Here is a 6,369-nt window from a genome sequence, read left to right as displayed (position 1 = left end):
TAATTACCAAAACAACCTGGAGAGCACTTGTGCTTTCACCGCGTCTCCTCTTCTCCACTAAGGCCCACTATGGCCCATTAAGCCCCCCGGGGGGTTCCGGTAACCCTCGGTACTCCGGTAAAATCCCGATTTCACCCGGGACATTTCCGATATCCAAATATAGGCTTCCAATATATCAATCTTCATGTCTCAACCATTTAGAGACTCCTCGTCATGTACGTGATCACATCCGGGACTCCGACCAACCTTCGGTACATCAAAACTCATCAACTCATAATATAACCGTCATCGAAACTTTAAGCGTGCGGACCCTACGGGTTCGAGAACTATGTAGACATGACCGAGACATGTCTCCGGTCAATAACCAATAGCGGAACCTGGATGCTCATATTGGCTCCCACATATTCTACGAAGATCTTTATCGGTCAGACCGCATAACAACATACGTTGTTCCCTTTGTCATCGGTATGTTACTTGCCCGAGATTCGATCATCGGGATCTCAATACCTAGTTCAATCTCGTTACCGGCAAGTCTCTTTACTTATTCCGTAATACATCATCCTGCAACTAACTCATTAGTTGCAATGCTTGCAAGGCTTAAGTGATGTGGATTACCGAGTGGGCCCAAAGATACCTCTCCGACGATCGGAGTGACAAATCCTAATCTCGAAATACGCCAACCCAACAAGTACCTTTGGAGGCACCTGTAGAGCACCTTTATAATCACCCAGTTACGTTGTGACATTTGGTAGCACACAAAGTGTTCCTCCGGTAAATGGGAGTTGCATAATCTCATAGTCATAGGAACATGTATAAGCCATCAAGAAAGCAATAGCAACATACTAAACGATCGACTGCTAAGCTAACGGAATGGGTCAAGTCAATCACATCATTCTCCTAATGATGTGATCTCGTTAATCAAATGACAACTCATGTCAATGGCTAGGAAACATAACCATCTTCGATCAACGAGCTAGTCAAGTAGAGGCGTACTAGTGACACTCTGTTTGTCTATGTATTCACACAAGTATTATGTTTCCGGTTAATACAATTCTAGCATGAATGATAAACATTTATCATGATATAAGGAAATAAATAATAACTTTATTATTTCCTCTAGGGCATATTTCCTTCATGTAGGACAAGGAAATAGCACAATTGGTACTTGTTCTTGTCGGTTTCTCACACGTACACAAGTAAAAGCTTATGGTGGAGCTTGGTTAGGATGGTGGCACAAATTTGATGCAATTGTAAGTGAGATTCAATAATGTTGGAAAATATTCGCAAGATGCAATGTAACAAGTAGACCAAGCATATAAGGTACACGGAAACACACACGCAAAAGGAGGGGTTGGGCAACCAAGGATGAGCCAAAATGTGGTTTCCACAAAAATGCTCTTGTTGCACAACACTAGAGAGATGCTAGCACGATTGCATAATAGGCGGATACAAGAACTTGTGCACAACCTACTTAGCAAAAATGCAACGACTTCTATCCCAAGTATGCTCCATGCAAGGTGTTGCTATGATATGATCCAAGATGATCGAGTATGACAATCTTAATGTTGTATGATGCTATGGTTCTTGCTTAAAAGCTCTTTGCTTATCTTTCCTATTTGCTTAAAAGCTTGTTTGGTTATTTGATGTTTGAGCTCTCTTCTCATGCAATGCTTGACGAACCAAGATAGCAATTGTGTATGCGATGATAACTTTGTGACACAAGAGATGATACCAATATATGCAACAATCATGTATGTATGCCATGGGAAGTATGATCACTAATGTGTACAAGTCTCGTTGCTAGCAATACTCAATGGCTAGTCTCGATGGGTAAGCGACACAAAGGAGTAAGGCTATGATGGTTATCAATGTAATGGCAAGAATGATGTATCCAATACCAAGACGAGGTTACAGTTCTCGCTTAAGGTATGGAGTCAAAATGGTAGCACGAATACCAAAGTGTAGTCAATGTGGTCATTATTGATGACGCGTCCGTGGCGAAGACGAGCGGCGGTGATGTTGATGTCGAACCGTACCTAGATAGCCGAAACACAAAAGGATACAATACCGCAACTCAAATTCTCAAAGCAAAATTGGACCAAAATTGTCGGAGATGGTGTTGGTAAGCGGTGGTTGTCTATGGGGTATATAGTGGTGCTATGCGGAAGTGGTGGAGGTACGCAGAAGTATATGTTGGCACCGGAACAAAATTTGGCGAAAATATGGACGGAAAACGGGACGGTGGATGTAGATGTTGCTGCCAGGGGCCGGATGTCTAGGCTGGATGTCCGAGACATCGGATGTCTGGGCTCTAGATCCGGGGACGAATGTGATGAACACCGCATGGGGAGGTCAAATCCGGGGCAAAATTCAGAAGAATTTAAAGATGGAATTTGGGGAAAAGGACGGGAAGCTAAATCCACTCAAAACAAAGCAAATCCACGGATCCAAACCAACAAAATCTCAACACAGCAACAAATCACAAAAAAAATTGGGCTATTTTTGTGGGGCAATTTTTGAATTAGGACGAAAAACAACAAAACAAGGCTAGAAACACAACGGGGAGGCTCCGAAATCGTGATTAACGTGGCTCTAGATACCAAGATGATGTAGGGTAGAACCCTAATCGCCCTATCTTTCATGAAAGGAGCAGAATCCTGCGAAGAACACGAAGAACACAAAGGGGAAAACGAGGGAAACACAAGGGAAAACGAAGAGGAACACTCAAACTAACAAGAACAAGTCACACAAGTGCTAGATCCTCAGATACATAGAACGATACATGGTCCACGGACAACTAAGGACGATGCAAGTAGCACGATCCTCTCCATGAGGAGGTCTTGAGGGGGCCGCCCAAGAGGGGGTCTTGATGTCTTCTCCACAAGGAGGTCTTGAATCCAAAGAGATCTTCTCCGTAGAGGCCGCGGTCTCTCTCTTGGAGTAGATCCGATGTGGATGAGCAATGCTCTATCTCTCAAATGAGCTAAACCAATGCTAACCCTAGAACATAGGATGAGGGGGATTTTATATAGTCTAGGGGGGAGAAGGGATACACGAGCCTTGTCCCTTCACTGTGCGCAGACAAGGGAGGCCGGACGTCCGGGCGTCGGGCCGGATGTCCAGGCTAGGAAGGCCGGATGTCCGGGCTGGCATTGCTGTCTTGTTGCTCTCGGGTTCGGAAGGGTCCGGATTTCCGGGATGGGGGGCCGGTTGTCCGGGAGCTCGGGAGGGTTCGGATTTCTGGGATGGGGGGCCGGATGTCCGGGAGCTCGGGAGGGGCCGGACGTCCGGGATGACGGGGCCGGAAGTCCGAGGCCTGTAGGGGCTCAGCGGCCGGAAGGCTGTGGTAGCTGTAGTCTTCAGCGGCCGGACGTCAGGGCTTGGGGGCCGGATGTCCGGGTCCTGGAGGTGTCTTCTTCTCCTTCCAGCGTTCCTCTTCATCCGTGGACTTGGCGGCTTGTCCGTCTTCACGTGCATCTTCAGGAGGGTCTTCTTGGTACCTAATCATGCACAATGTCTCGGACTTAGGTAGTAGCCATGTCTCGAGAGGATCATATGTAATGTCACTAAGGAGAGAGGTCACCTCGGTCTCGAGAGCTCTAGCTCTAGCTCTAGTCATCGGTCCGCTAGGCACTTGGTGAGACGATGTTAGGTCCATGGGGATGACCTTGGGATGCTCCGCATCAACGTCAAGGTTGAGCGCTTCCTCAGAACTGCTGATACAGAGTTGCAAAATAAAGGATGGAAAATGCCTTATTAGCAACGCATGGATGCCCCCAGTTCATAGAAGGACAATACGCATGGGATGACTTCATAGACATGGTGCTCACCAGAAGGGTTGCTGGTGTTTCCTATATGCTTTGGTCAGCGGAGGAGAAACTAAATTAAGAGAGCATCATCATGTTCTATCTTACCCAAGTGACCAAAAGAAGAAATAATCATTAATTAAGTTGTGTAATATTAATAAATTCATTAGCTTAGAAAGAGTGAAGAACAATATTATTCAATAGAAAGAGCAAAGAAATCACCTCCTTCTGTTCAGTAACACTGCCATGTACACATCATATAACCTGCAGATTTCAACAAAAAATATGGCCTCATAAAAGTTGTAGCATAGTTCTAAAAAGTTGGCTCATGGGATTTTCCCATGTTAATCCATATAGCAAATTTTACACTCTATTTCTTTCTCATGTCTTTTCTTCATGTCCTGTAACTCCACCTAGATAGTTTATATAACAAGTAATTTGCACAAAAAATAGTTCACACCCTCAGATCATCACATTCTAGAGGCAACAACAATTCCGAGCAGTATGACACGCTCTGTTCTACTTAACATGTCATGCATGGATGGTATTCCAACGAGAGCAGTCACATGTGAAGAAGAGTCACACTCAAGCAAGAGGTCATCATGCTGTGTTCTGTTTCTGGCTATTAGTCTCAATGCTTTATGTCTATACTCCAAATTCCAGCTTTCTTGTGTATGCACAAAGGACAACTAATTGGACTCTGCACCTATACACACCAGCTCAAGAACACAATTGCTTGATCTAATTAGTGGGACTTAAAACTTTCGTTTCATCCTCTCTAGGCGAAGCTCCAGACGCATGCCAAAACTATGGTGCTTTGGAAAAATCTGATAATCTACAAAAGAAAAAATGGAAGCATAGCTAAATTCTGGTGTAAACAAATCAAACCTCATGGAAGGCGTTTGACGATAATGCAGACTCTGGTGAAGCATCATGCACTCCACCATTTTATGTTTCCTCCATATATCGTGAATCAAAAAACAACAAATTAGAATATAAAGATGGAAACATCTAACTTTCAGGTTGGTAGTTAATAGATGACATCAATTAATTGTCAGGCTAGGAGTTGATAAAACCAAGTGTTGTTCCTACATAAACTTTGTTAGTTTTTCTAAAACATCTATTTCTTTTAGCAAAAGCATAGCTGCTGACTGAAAGTAAGTTGTACACTCGACCACAAATTTGCAGGATGCAGCAATAGATTTTGGGTCAAGATAACAATGTCAATATTCCTGAAACCTAAGCACAGCAACAAACTTGAGCCATAGGAAATCCAAACCGAATGAGATGCAAGTGCAAACTTTTGGGTAAATATCCACATGCATGCCTAGCAGACATGGTTACGATAGACTCATGAGCTTCCAAGAAAGCATCGTCATTGAGCGGTGGAAGTGTCCTTATTACTGATAGTATGAGACAGAATCCTTAATCCTTATGCTTGTTATAGGGAGCACAAATGAAGGAAATACTTGATTATCAATTTTTCAAATCTTGCAACATATTGTTCATGTTCCTGACAGTGCCTACCAAGGAAAACGAAGACGAACCTGAGCCGGAACAGGCTACAGGTTGGAGTCGGCACAGCGGCAGCCTTCCGCAGCGAGGATGCAGATCCACCACTCTTCTTCGCCTGCCCCATCCGTCTGCCAAGCTAGAAAAAAACTTATCAAGCCGATGACGCGCAAGACGAGGCAAATCTGTCACTCCTCTCCCCTGGACTTACGAGGAGGAAGATGCGGCAGGTCGGGGCGCTGCCATGGAAGGGAAGAGGGGGGAGGATCCAGACCTTGGCAGGCGACGGCATGCCGGACTGCTCGGCCTCCTCGTCCGTCTCTGACCCACGCCCTGAGTGAGCAGAACGACGGTGCCCCTCTGCTGTTTCTCCCCACCGCCATCCTCCTCTGCTCCTTGGCAGCGACATTCGACCGGTCCAGAACAACGGCGCCCAATGACGGCTGATGGAGGATGGGGAGGCGTCGTGGGAAGAAAGAGACGAACGACGGCTGATGGAGGATGGGGAGGCGTCGTGGGAAGAAAGAGACGAACGACGGCGGCAACCACGCAATGGGGCTTCGAGAGGAGGAGCAGAGAAGTGGATGGGAGGAGGAGGCGGCGCAGCGAGGAGGGGACGTGGAGGATTGACCCGATTGCGCTAGGTATCTGGGAGAGGATTTGTCTGACTCTTTCTAGGATCTCGTTTCTGGGAGAGGATTGGTCTGCCTCATTCACACAGTTCTCCAGGAAACCCTCCCTCTGCTCGATGGCCCCTTGTAGGCTCATGACCCCACCCGTCATTCTCTTCCAAAGCCGTCACGAAAGTTAAAAGAGGTGGACGGCTGACCAGACGCCATCAGCCAAAAAAACACTGTTGCGCTTCGAGTAAGTCGATCTGGCGGTCAAAATCGTCTCCAAACAGCAAAGCCCCCAGTTGTGCGGGTACTCTAGCGTCATTTATATGTTCGATGTACGCGAGGCTGAGAGCTGGCTTGATAAACGGGCTTCATTTTTTTCCCAATAAATACAAGCCCTAATACTACATGTGTATACCTAGGAGGGCCCCACT

The 6,369-nt window shown here is 46.0% G+C and overlaps 1 long non-coding RNA gene across 1 annotated transcript; it reads right to left on the bottom strand.

Annotated features, from left to right (window-relative positions):
* Nucleotides 1-3,099: 3,099 nt before the first annotated feature.
* Nucleotides 3,100-5,803, bottom strand: LOC123182024 (uncharacterized). The gene is made up of 6 exons (XR_006491968.1): nucleotides 5,593-5,803; nucleotides 5,334-5,449; nucleotides 4,695-4,763; nucleotides 4,029-4,070; nucleotides 3,831-3,905; nucleotides 3,100-3,713 (listed from the first exon to the last, which is right to left on the bottom strand). It is a non-coding gene; the product is annotated as an uncharacterized lncRNA (long non-coding RNA).
* Nucleotides 5,804-6,369: the final 566 nt, after the last annotated feature.

This window comes from Triticum aestivum, chromosome 1A (assembly GCF_018294505.1).
Source record: "Triticum aestivum cultivar Chinese Spring chromosome 1A, IWGSC CS RefSeq v2.1, whole genome shotgun sequence".
NCBI lineage: Eukaryota > Viridiplantae > Streptophyta > Magnoliopsida > Poales > Poaceae > Triticum > Triticum aestivum.
This window is presented reverse-complemented; position numbering and strand designations above follow the sequence as displayed.